The sequence below is a fragment of the Eurosta solidaginis genome, chromosome 5 (assembly GCF_040869045.1).
Source record: "Eurosta solidaginis isolate ZX-2024a chromosome 5, ASM4086904v1, whole genome shotgun sequence".
NCBI classification, from domain to species: Eukaryota; Metazoa; Arthropoda; class Insecta; order Diptera; family Tephritidae; genus Eurosta; species Eurosta solidaginis.
This window is the reverse complement of record NC_090323.1, coordinates 235,732,199-235,746,373: the sequence shown is the minus strand read 5'-3', so window position 1 is coordinate 235,746,373 and position 14,175 is coordinate 235,732,199.

Here is a 14,175-nt window from a genome sequence, read left to right as displayed (position 1 = left end):
TAAAAATTTATATATATAAAAAGAAAGACTAAAATGTGTGTTAGTTGGTCGCCGGTGTCTGGAGAGATGCGTCGGTTCAAACTTTCACACAAGTTGCGTAAAACTCACGCGGTGGTTACTACATACGTTTGGTTGCGATCGACGTACAGGGTCTCGAGATATAGGCCGAAACGTGGACCCGAGTACCCCTAGAATGTGTTTATAGAATATGGATAACAAATGAAAGCTGTTGATGAGTGCTTTAGTACAGAGTAATATATTATCCAGAGACGGACTGGGAGTGGGATTAGGCTAGGACTGGGACTGAGACTCGGAGTGGGACTGGGACTGGGACTGGAATAAAATACATACCACCCTCTGGGACAGGCAATAAGGGATGCAGAAGAATGAGAAGAAATTGAGAGAAGAGAAGAGAGAGAAGGAGATTGAGAAAGAGATAGAATGAGACGAAGATGGAGATAGATGAGGCGAAAAAGACGGAGGGAGGAGTGAATAAAAGGATTAGGAAAAAGTGAAGAGGGGGGAGGGCATAGTTAGTATTTTTCTTCCAGGGTTTGCCCCTCCAAGTTTAGGCTTAGTCCAATTAGGGATCTTATACATCCTAGTAAATAATACTAAAGCGGTTTTTTCCGAGTTGGCGGTTAACCCGACTCCAGATGCCCAGGCATGTACATAACGAAGTGCCTGATCAATCAGCGAGCTAATTTTTGTTAGGCATCTGCCGTTTATGATGACTGAAAACGTCATCTGCATATGCCGTAAGCAGAGACAATATTAACATAGAGACATTGCAGGGACGAAAAATAGTGTGAAGCAAGCTTCACAAAACTTCTGGTAGGTCACATTCACCACTTACCACAGGAGAACTTGTTAAACTACCACTGTCTGTATTTATTATTTAACAATTATATGTACACTTTTTATTCAGCTAATGTGTTCAGAATACACACGTTTTTACCTTCCAAAACTACAATCGGTGTATTTTGTGTGCTTAAATTATGTTAAAAATCGTGTTAAAATTTGTGGTGTGGTGGAAGTGACCTACTAGAATTTTGTGAAGCTCCGCTGCTTTCCACTGAAGTTCCCGCATGCAACATCTTTATCTTCAACAATTTTGCCGTAATACGGCCCATACATGACGCAAATATAAAACGACGAAATTTGTGCAAATGAAAATTTTGACATACACGGCTCAAGAACACTGCGCAATATTCATTTTTAAAGTAGCGCAACAAATGAAACATGTATTTTAATTGTATTTAATTGTATAAAAAAGGCACTAATTGTATAAAAAATCACTATTTTCCACAGTGCTGGTAATTCACGGTATAAGTCGAAAAACTCGCACAGAAGCGTTTATTTTCCATTGTATTTATAAAATATATATTTTAATTGCAAGACCAGCTCAACTCATTGCAGCACTGCGCAATATTCATTTTTCAACTAGCGCAAAAATTAAACATGTGTTCTAATTGTATACAAAATTATTATTTATTATTGATTTTATGTGAATTCCTGTTACAAGCTAGAGATGGCCCTTGCGCCTTCGATATTAACATTTTTAAGCAATAATTACTGATGTTATATTATCAGGAACCACAGGTAAACTGTGTAAGATTCACCACACACGAAGAAAAAAGCATGTGCAATATTTGCAGCATGCGTAAATATCAAAATCGTTTTGATTTTAGCGCAGTTCTCTGCGCAAATAGCGCAACCAGTGCACACACCAGGCAAATCCTTGTGCAAATTGGTAATTGGCACAAGGATACTTGAGCCGTGTAATTGGCGTATAAGTTTGACTGGTCCCAACCAGCGGCCACAGCATTCGTGACAAAAAGTAGCCGAAGCTCATACTGTAACGCATCGCTCAACCAAATGAGTGCATCGCCGTTCAGATTGCGCCTTCGCACTTTAAATACGCTAACAGCGTCAGATACAACTGGTAAAATCATTGCACTGGTGTCATTCGTCTGCTACCCATCTCTCACTCCATTTGGGCATTCAATAGATGCATATAAATAACTTTAATTAGATTATATATTAATTACTATATATAGGTATAAGCTAGGCTTAGTATAGGCTGTAAGAAATAAATAAATAAAATAAAATAGTAAACAAAAATTTTAAGTTAAACGGTTTTATTGAAAACAACACTTACATGAAGTAATAATAATACTAAAAGCTAGAAAATAATTAAGTAGGTCCTAGGTACTAGTCGTCACACTCCTCATCAATCTAGGGCGTTGATCAGACAATTAAATAAAAGCGTTGGACGCGTAAAATTTCTATTGATAGTCATAAGTAAGACCAACTGAACCTTAATAAGGTTATGCTACGCCTCACATTTTTAGAAATTTCACGCGCCCAACGCTTTTATTTAATTGCCTGATCAACGCCCTATATTGATGAGGAGTGTGATGACTAGTACCTAGTAGTGGTTTACGCCGGTCACTTAATGGGCGGCGGTGGCGTAGGCTCTATTATATACCGGCGGCGGCGGCGTACCCGGCGCGCCGACAAAGTGATCGGCGTAAACCTCTGAATTGGATCGCTAGAATTCAAAGTATAACATTGTCCACAACTAATGAATGTGGAAACATACTGCTGACGTGAATGGTATGTTTGACGATCTGGAACAATATCATTAACTTGCGGATGTAGATCTGGGAGGCTTGTAAAGCGGAAATTTAAAAAAAATAACATTTAACATTTCGGAAAGATCCGCGGTTTTTGCTTCAAAATCTCGTGGATCGTTCCAAAAATTTCGAGAGTAGCTCCTTGCGGAGAGAGGGAGAAATACTTTAAATGGTCACAGTTTTTTAGCGTAGTTTCACCGAAGGAGATGTTCTGGGTTAACTCTAATATCCGTCGTCGGCACGATTTCTTAAATCATTTGTGGCTACATGCTGGTCACGCACAAAGGCGACTTACGGTTGCTATAAATTATCTACTAATAGTCATGATTCTCGTGGCACAGTTTTAACGATTAGCATCAATGCTGGCTCATTGTTGATCGCGCCAAAGGGCGACTTCGGTTTTTTCGGCTGTTTTTAAGAGCTACAATTCCCGACGTGCGAACAGTAGCAATCCCGACCACCAGTCGCTACCATGCATCGTGGGTCCTTATACCATATGCCAGGACAGAATCCATAGGACTGCGACTTCGAACTCATACCTTCGTCGACGTTACTTTCCTAGAAGTAAGGTGTAGCTCCGAAGACTTTCTGACGGATGCTTTTGTCGCGCTAGCTACACCAAAAAAAAACACATTGAAGCGTTACGGAGTAACTATTCGGCCAAGGATGCTGCCCTCGAAATCATAAGCAGTCTAAGTGGATATAATTGCGAAACACATGGGTGAAAATCGTATAATCCTTGGCGCATCTACATAATTTAAAATTTACAAGGACAGTGTATAAAAGTCTTAAAATATAGACCAAAATTTGCAGACGTTTGTGTTCGATATATTGATCTCAATACTCTTCGTTTCCGGCCTTATGATATAAGAGTTCATTATGGATGATCGCCTTCAGTGTTCAGACTAGTTCGACTATCCCCTACGTTAGGCTAGTAGAACACCCGGTAATTTGTACGACTGTCTTGAGAAAGCTTTTGCTTCACCACTTTGAGTGTTCTTGCGAAGGAAAAAGCCTAAACTGGTTAAAAAATTTTCCTACGTATTCACATTTTTAACAGAAGCCGTCACGTGTTGGTCATATTTAAACATGGTTGATAGGCTATATCCAATGCGATTCACTCCAAGGGACTAGTTGGGGATAGGGCCGCCAACTTTAGGAAATGTTAAACCGAGAGACTTGAGTGTTGAATGATGAAGTGTGAAAATAAAAATTAAGATTTCAGACGCCATTTTATAGTTCAGCTAATAAAGTGTTTGTTCAACCCCTTCTCATACGTGTTGAAGATATGTATATGCAACTTAAGTATGAGCTGAGAATCATTTCAGAGGAGAATTTAAACCACTGGAGCCTACTAAAGGATTTTGCATCACTGATTTTGCTTATTCTTTCAGCCAATCGGGATATAAAATTCGGCACCTTTTTCGAAAATTTGCTTTTTTACCAACTTGAGGACAATTTGAAAATATGTTCGACTTGGGTCATTTTATTTGAGTTCATGGTTCCTTATTAATTTTTTGAAAAAATTTTGTAAAGTGAGCATTTAAATTTTTTAAAAAACTTTTCTTTTAGTGTTTTGTTTTAATAACTTTGTGAATTCAGTGATGCGAAATCCGTGTTAAGCTGGCATTGAAAGCGCCTGTTTTCTCAAATAAGTTTTGAACGGTTAGAAAGTGTTAAACTTCGCAATTGGATTTTTATAACTGGCAGTGATGCGCATCCCTTGATATCCCTTTCGACCATATCGGACCAATTTTCGAGATGAACTATAAATGGCCTAGACAGTCTTAAAAGAGTAGAAAATATAGTAACACGCCGAACGCCGCCGCCGCCGCCGCGGCGCCGATATTTTTGACACTCGGCAGCGCCGTGCGAAAAACGTCGCTAATCAGCGGCGGCGGCGTATATCTCTAGTACCTAGGATCTACCTAATTATTTTCTAGCTTATAGTATTATTATTATTACTTCATGTAAGTATTGTTTTCAATAAAACCGTTTAACTTAAAAAATTTTTTTTTAATTATTTTATTTTCAAGTTTTTAGTCGTTATTTATTTGCCTATTATTTGTCATTATATTTAGTTCCTTTAGTGACTCTTTCCAATTTGTTACAATCTAAGTCCTTAATACATAATCCTTCCAAAGACTTTACTACACTCTGCGCCACGTACGTTTGTCCCTCCTCCAACTCCCAAATAGTTTGATGTCACTTCTACAGGGCTGTATGTAGTATTTGTTCCAAATATGAGCCAAATCGGACATGGTTTTTTTGAATATCTCGATCCTTGCTCCATCTAGCGGCCATTTTTTCATAGGTCGCTTTCTATTCCTGTATGTATTATGTGTTCCAAATATGAGCTAAATCGGACCACAAATACGATTTTTTTGAATATCTCTTATTATTACATTGTCATCGGGTTCTGAACTATATTCAAAGTTTCAAGCTTGTAGCTTATCGGGAAGTTACTTAAATTTCAATTACAAAATTCGTGCCAGGCAGCCAACCAGCCAGCCTGTCAAGCCAAGCTAAATAAAACCGTTTAAAAATAAAATCCCACCCTGCGGCGTTCCTCTGTTTACGAATTTCGCAGCTTAATGCAGTCGATCCAATTTGTTAAAGCTGGATGAACTTCAATAGAGTTGAGACTGACTATTATTGCTCTAGGGCATATTCCTGTAATATCGACTCTTCACTATTGTATGACCATTCCCCGTCGTCCTTTTTTATCAGTCCGTGGAATGCATCTACTTTAGATAGGACTTTCTTCAATCGCGCCGTTTCGCTGGAGGTTTCTATGTCGGCACAGAAATTCTTCCATGAAACCCGCTTTGACCTGTTGATTTCACGTTTATAGATCCTCATCAGATCCCTTGCAATGCAAACATTTGATAAAATCTACCAAGAAATAAGACCGATTCAAATCGCTTTCCAAGGCAGCCGGTTCTACGTACCGGAGCGACTCGGAATTTTTCCGGACCAAGGGCTGGCATTTCAGTGTAACCCCATTTAAAATATTACGTCCCTCCCACAAATTGTCACCCTTCCTGCAGATCCTTTCAGCGGGACTGCATCATATTGTCCTTCTCCGGGAAGGTACGAACCCAATTCGGGACCTGTACCTGATTCCGGTCCGGAGAAATGGGTTTGCTGCGTTTTACGGAAAATAGTCTTTTTAGGACGATTACGCTCTTGTCTGTGTGCCACGTATAAGATATGGCTACACCGGACGGGATGTCCTGTGCTAGACCCCAAAACCCGTCGTTCTCGTAACTTTTAAAAATCTGTTGTGGCACCTTGCTGTTCACCCAAGGGCGTCCCGTAGTCAGCGCCTTAGCGCCCATCCACTACCCCCTAACAGCTCCGCCGTTTAGCAAGCCACAACAAGTACCCGCTGCTGCTTTGGCCCCACTGCGCCACCAGCTCATACAGCCGTTCCTACTCATAACTACAATCTCAGTAGCAGAGTAAGTAGCAATGCCGAGCATCAGCCCTTGACCCCGTCTACTCCCCCTCTTTCCGGCATTAGTACACGAGTAGGTCAGGGAAACAGACTCTTAATCCCTACCACCTTGTGCACCGTTTGCCAGTACAGAATATATATGCTTGCGACATCTGCCCAATACAGTTCCTGCCTTGGATGGTGCCACTTTCATAGATGTTCTGGTCTCAGCGACGGGAACCCCCCGACGGGTTTCATCGCGAGATGCAGCCAAGCCGAAAACCTAACTACACCAAGTACTCCAATGCTTACCCAAGGGCGTCAAGTCCCACGGCCAGAACAGCACTATCGTCCTGCCCTCCCTCAACTCAGGCGTAGTCCTCCTTCACTTACCCGCAGAGTTACGAAATCTTCTCTATAGCACTTCAGAATACTGCAGATAAACTGTGGGGTTCACAAGGAAGATCACGGACATCTGCGCACTGGCGAAAATCGCATTATCTTAGGCGATTTCAATGCCCACCACGATCTGTGGCGCTTTGATCTACAGGCGGATAGCAGGGGCGAGATGCCAGCTTTGGTGATTCGACGCGCGAATATTTTTTTGTTATAATTATATTATTTGTTATTTAAGTGGACTGTGTGTTATTTTAGAGAGAGAGGTCGCTATGTACCTGTTACACCTTGTATGTATTCATTGGGGGGCACTGGGGGCTCTAAGGTATTGGCTGCGGGTTGAGCTCCTTATTTTGCTTTGAAAAACTCCCCTTCGGGATATACATTTGAAACTATGTATTTAGAATATTTCACTAACCAGTTGACAATTACAAGCGCACTCAATGACTAACGAAACAAACGAAAGAAAATGCTTTAAGTCACTTAAACATGCGTCAACTGGCAGCCGATGGTAACATTGGCATGCGACCACCTTCGGCTACGATTAAAGCCTAAAAGTCACTTGGATAATCTTGCAGCATGTATGGCTACACGATCTTTTCGAAGATCAAGCACGGTATCATGTAAGCGGTCTGTTCGACCCAGGGGCGGATTAAAGATTTACGAGGCCCGGGACTAAAATGATTATGAGGCCCACTTAAGGGGAGCAAAATATGATCATTTTTTTTAAATAAATGAAAACTGTTATAATTATTTTTATAATTTATTCTCGCAAATATTTTTTCTATATTAAAAACTATAAATTATTATACAATTAAAAATATTTTTCTCTTGATTTTGCTCTGGCAAAGTCACTTCTCAAATCATCAAAATCAATTGATTCACAAAGCTTGTTTTATCCACAATGCTAGGCAGCATCCGGTGGTAAAGTCACAAATCACACACACAAGATTGCGCATTGCGCATGTAAACAAAAGATCAGCTGTTTTTTATGGGCAATTTTACGTCATTTTCTTTTAGCTCTTGTTTTTTCTCTCTTTCTTTCAATCGCTCAAGCAGTCAAGTGTGACGTAGATGCACAGAACGAAGCAATTTTGAACTCGTGAATGCGCAATCTTATGTGTGTAATTTGTGATGCCTAGTAACACACTCGGCAGCACAGAGAATGACATTCAAACTGTAAAGGCTCCATTACTGATACTTAGCATAGACTTGACTTGACTTTGCGTAAACTTGGTAACTTAGCCACGATTATACTCAGCGCATACAATCTGGCATCATAATCAATAAATGTCAATTTGTATGACAAAATGTCAAAATGAAATGGAAACAACAAATGGCATCTCAAAATATAAACGTCACTTAGAACTTACATAGAAAATCAAAATTCAACAGAATTCTAAGTCAAGTTAAGTGTTGCTAAGTTTTGAGTAATCAGTAACATGCAATGTTCATTTAACAGAACTGTAAGTGACAGTTCTCAAGTCAAGTCAAGTCTATGCTAAGTATCAGTAACATGCCAACCTAATAAAACCGCACTGCGTTTTTTTAGCGCACGCAAACAACTGGCGTTTTTGCCCTAACCCAAATAAGCATGCGTCGCGACAAGTAAAGCATGTGTGCAAAAGTCAAATCTAAATGTCACGCAGAACAAAAATTGGAAATCGAGCTAGGTTTTCACGCAGCAAATTCAATTTGGGTCGCTCTCATACAAGTTGTATGTGCATGAGACATTTTTGACAGAAAATGACTTGCGTGTGTTTATATTAGGTTGGCATGTAATGGAGCCTTAAGTGCACATAGCAAAGTTGCCACTTTGGTGCATTTGGGCCAAAAATGGTCCTCTCCAACCCCATATAGTCTTTTGGTACTTCTGTTTCTTGTACAACACTGCCCACAAAATTTTCCACACCTTTATTAACCCTTATATAATTTTACTTACTTCAATGATTTTCTTACCAAAAAATTGATGTCATTAAAATGTAACAGAACAATGGCATTTCACCTAGCAGATAATTTAGAAAAGTTTGGGATCTTGAAGCAAACCAATTCTCGTTAATGGTTGTTGAAACAAGCGTCTAATGAGAAAATCTTGTGTGGTGACAAGATATTTCGATTGGTTATCAAACACTTTTCGTAACAGATTTTTGCCACTATTGGAGTTAAAAAAAAAAAGTTGGTGCAAATGCACGTCAACATCAAAGAAATTTGATGGAGCTTACCATTGATGAGACCATTCTTGAATTGAAAACTAAATTAAAGCATGAGACTAATTTGTTTTAAATAAGTGTACTTTCCACCACTCCCTTAATTTATGTTCAAGTTATTTTGTGAAGCAATATATCGGCGTACCAAACAAAAAGTGACCCTTATAAAATTTTTACAAAAAAATCCTATTTAAAAATTTTGAAAGTTTGGCTTTTCGTTGGGGGTGTCGGTATTTTAATTTCTCTTCGCCAGTAGCGAAGACATTGGAAACCTTCCTGCTCCGTCAGTTTACTGCGAATCTTTGCCTATCCACTCATCAGCATGGTTTCCGCAAAATGCATAGCACTACCAGCGCTGCGAAAACTTTTGACTCAGTCAATCACGGCACTCTACTCCAAGATATAGAAGGTTCACCATGTCCCCTTTGTATAAAAAGATGGACTGCAAATTATCTGAACCTAACCGACCAAATCTACGGCCACTCTGTTTTGCGACGTGGAATATTGGACGTTTCCCGTCGATGGTGTTGCGCTACCGATTTTCAGTCACCCAAAGATCTTAGGGGTAACATTCGGTCACACTCTCACCTTCAAGGCGTATGCCATCGAAGTTGTATCTAAAGTACAAAGCCGCAACAAAATCCTCAAGTCGTTTGCAACTAGTGTTTGGTTTTCATCAACTTACTTACTTCGTTTTATCCACATTGTACTTATCTCACCTTGTACTTTACTAACCGTACTCCTAAAATTTATCGATTAATCTTAATATCAATCATTCATCAGCACTACTTGTTAACCACCACTACTTTGAACAAAACAAAAGATATTAGCAGCAAAATTCAATCGTGTTGAGTTTTTATTTATTTTTAATGCACTAAAGTCAAGGTAGTGAGTTCTTTTTTCTATTAATGTATCCAACATTAAATGGTGCCGAAACCCGGGAATAACTGATTCTACAATCATCCCACATCAATTGCCAAACTTACCAGCTAAGTAAAGAAAAGTAATCACGTGGATTACCTAACCTCTTTATATCTATACACTTTATAAAAATTTCTAAAATGGCCACCGTCGATACGCTTTTGTTGCGTATTGAAGCAGTTCTTAATTTGAGGCCTCTAACCTCTATCCCAGGACCCAGCTGACTTCACAGCGCTTACTCCGAGTCACCTCATTCGAGGTGGCCGCTATTAGCCATTCCTGAGCCAAACGCGGAAGACCTCTCCTTGATAATTCGATGGGAAAAACTCAAGTCGCTTTATCAGCAATTCAGCCGAAGCCGGAAAGAGGATTATCTGAAGGACCTTCAGAAGCGATATTAATGGCAAATGCCACAGGGAAATCCTTAACCAGGCGACCTCGTCGTAATCAAAGAAGTTTCGCCCACACCCACCAAGTGGTGGCTGGGACGAATCGAGAACGTGGCCTCAGTTAAACTGTGCTTTCTTCCAACGGAGCACTCTCCGCGCACAGCGCGATAACTTATATACGTTTCCTTTGTATAACTAACTTTCCGTATTAACTTTCCGTTTATCATCCGCTGTACCCAACTACTTCTTGTTTCTCTATCTGCCTTATACTTTCAGGGCGGCACACACCAGTCATCCAGGCCGGCATTCCCACTGGCTCCCACGGCATAGACCGATAACTGCCTTCAGTATTAGCTCTGCCACCACTACCACGGACCTGCCCGGCCTTTAAGGTGATGCGGCCACCACAGCGTGCAACAGTGTCCAGGGCACAGGGCTATTGCTTCAATTGCCTGCGGGCAATGCGACTCAAGAGGAAATTGCATAATTTGCGGTTTGGCATACCACACCCTCCTGTACGGTTGGCCGAAAGTCAACATGGGCAGCACAAATCCGAAGCTCAAACGGAAGAAGAAGCTCACCTGCGCCTGTAGTGTCCAAAAGGCACACGCCAAGAAAGAAAACGGTGGCACAACCCAAACCCGAAAAGACGGCCAAGCGCACGTTAGGAAACACTCCCCAAGGGCTTCAAACGTTGCAATTCCAACGGCGCAATACGGCCAGTCGTGCGTTAGGAACCACTATCCACGCCTTGCAGGAACTGCAGATGGTGCTTACCAGCACCTTCCTGCAGGGCGGGCAGGATGCCGAAGCCGACTCCATCCATATTTCGACGGCTGCCTGTGCCATTCTTATGCGCAGCCGTGCGCTGCGAATTGGAAGGCACAAACACTCACGAACTGCCATCGACGTGATCAAAAGTCTGTGAAAAGTGCCAGTGGATTATAAAAGAGTCACTGAATTATTTCCATTAATTACCGATGAATAAAAAGAAAAGTTCAAATCATATATGCAATACTCCTATATTGCTACAAAAGGCTTACATTCCCAAACATCAGAGTGCCGATATATTGCTGTTTAAACGTTTTTGTTTCGTAATCGAATGTACCTAAATTTAAACTTTTTCTTGTCACACTTATGCTGCTACAATCTAGAGCTTACGATTCCTCGAACTTGTTCGAGAAGAGATATCTCGCGAGTCTCGCATTCTCGCGAGATTCTCGAATCTCTCTAACCATAATTTTTGGTCGCTTCAGAAAGAAGGCTGCTTTTAGTTACGGTGGCAGAAAATTCAAAGTTAATTTTGAAGTAGAAATTATCATCTTTTGTTTCCCAATGAAGTCCAAGCGCTTTAACAAAATTTTCGGAAGTTACCTCGAATGAGTGATGCTTATCAATGTGGTCTAGTGGAATAGATTCCAGCAACCCTGCCGAGTTAGAGTTCCACTTCCTTAGGTTGAAACCACCACTTTTGATAAGCATCGTCAGCTGTTGGTATAATTCGGTTACCTCTTGAATAGAGTCTCCACATGAAAGTATATCATCGACGTAGCTGTCAGTTAAGAGGATCTTACTTGCAAGAGGATATGAGCTCCGCTCATCATTTGCTAGCTGATGTAGCACACGTATGGCCAAGAAAGGCGCTGAAGTAGTACCGTAAGTAACTGTGCAGAGTTTGTATATTTTTATTGGTTTTGTAGGAGCGTCTCTCCATAGTATACATTGGAACAGCTGGTGTTCTTCACAGATATTGATCTGTCGAAACATTTTTTCTACGTCGGCGGTAAAAGCTATGCGATGTAGTCTCCATCGAGACAATATAAGCGGCAAACTATTTTGTAAAGCAGTTCCTGCAGCGAGTTCCAGGTTAAGGGAGTTTTGGTTTTGATGATGATTTCCGCCATCGCATACTACCCTTAACTGAGTAGTACTGCTGCTGTCTCTCAAGACACCGTGATGACATAGGAAATATGAGTTAGCTGGAAGATCTTGCGGATAGTTTCCGATTTCCTTCATGTGACCTAAACGAACGTACTCCTCCATAAAGTCTCTATAAAGCCTCGAAAACTCAGGTTGAGATCTGAATCGTTTTTCGAGCTGATTCAGTCTTCGAAAGGCGTTAAAATTGGTGTGACTGAACGTTGGTAACTCATTTTGCAAAACAAGACGTTTGAATGGCAAGTGGACTTGATATCGACCAGTGTCGTCACGAGAGTGACTTTCCAAAAAATGTTTCTCTACTGCAGCTTCCTCAGTAGAAATTAACGGAAGATCCACCATATCTTCTTGTTCCCAAAACAGACACAGTTGGTTATCGATGGAATCGATTGACGATAAATTTGCAGAAAGATTGCACTCATTAAAATTGGTTTTTACAGGACCTGAAATCATCCACCCAAAGTAGGTTTCTTGCAGTAGTAAACCATTTTCACATTTTATCATTCCCGAGAGCAAAATGTTACAATAAAGCTCAGCACCCAAAATAAAATCGACTTTAGATGGAGAATTGAATTCTGGATCTGCAAGGAATACGTTTGGTAAATCCTGCAGGTAATTGTGATCGATTGCAGTAGGAGAGTATGTTGTAACCCTTGGCAGTAAAACAAATTGGCATTCTAGATTAAAGTGCTTGTTGTAAGCTGACCGCAAACTTATGTGGGCAGCCCTTCTTGTTGTAAAAAATTGAGAATCTCCAATACCCGAAATATTTGCAGTAACGTTACGTGTATTTAATCTTAGCAATTGAGCTGCATGGATGGAGCGGTTTTTTTGAAGTGGGTTTTAAAACTTTTTACTGCAAATTCCCAAAGGTCGCCCATATGAGGGGCACTGGGTGGAATACACTGCCAATTTATTCCCCATAGGGGCATATTTCGGACAATATCCGCAGAGCATTCGTGAAGGAACTTAGCGAAGTCGCGTTCAAGTGCGCGCTGAGCGCCAATGAACGTTTTGCCATTGTCGCTAATCATTTTTGAGGGATTACCTCATCTGACAACGAATTGCTGTTATTCGACGCCCTTTCAAAGAACTAAAAATTAAATTAATACATATTGTAATGAATATTAGCAGCACTAAGGGATACTATCATCTCTAAGCCGATGCTAAGCAGTGACTTGATGCACATCAATAATTCAAACATTATGCCTACACATATGTACGTACACATCTGAGGTGCTCACAAGAGAGAGCAAAATTTATGCAAGTATTACTCCCGCGCATAAGGGAAGCTATAAACGTAGTTTTCGCTGGTGATTTTGTAGCTGATAAGTAACTAGTAAGTTCTGGAATGGAAAAGCCTAGAAGTATGCAACGAGGACGCCAGACAATATAAAAGGCGACAACAGTAGAGGCGCGAAAATCAGTTCCATTTAAGCAAGCTATTAGTTGCGAGTTATAAGTGTTATTGTGAAGTACTTTAATAAAGGCCATTTTGCATTATTAAATATTGGAGTTATTTATTCAACAGTTTAGTGATACGAACGTTAGTACAAGGTTGCAATAAGAGGAACACTAAAATCGTTAAAATATGTACATATATCAATTTGTTGAATTGGATAGAAAAAAAAATTGAAACAAGTTTGTAGAGGAAGTTATAAATTTTCTTCATACAACAGAGTTGTTTTAGAGGCATTATGTCAAGATCCCACAAACTGTTGTTGTTGTTGTAGCAGTGCTTCGCCCCATCCAATAGGTGCGATCAATCACAAACTGTCCTCAATGTTCTCTAACGGGAGTCCAAGGAAACTTGCCGGTTCAACAGGGGAGGACCATAATGAGAGGGTGTTAGAGGCGTTGGTTCCACAATGCAATTGAAGAGAAGGTTGGTGTCATGTGGGGACACATTTCAAGCAGGCCAGACATTTTGTATGTCGGGGTTGAATCTGGATAGGTAAGAGTTTAACCTGTTACAATACCCGGATGGAAGTTGAGCTAGAGTGACACGCGTTTCCCTAGGGAGAGTGCGTTCCTCCTCTGCTGGCTCAGGGTATTTTTATACTCAGTTGAGCAGAGCTCACAGAGTATATTAAGTTTGATTGGACAACGGTTGGTTGTACAGGTATAAAGGAATCGAGATAGATATAGACTTCCATATATCAAAATCATCAGGATCGAAAAAAAAATTTGATTGAGCCATGTCCGTCCGTCCGTCCGTTAACACGATAACTTGAGTAAATTTCGAG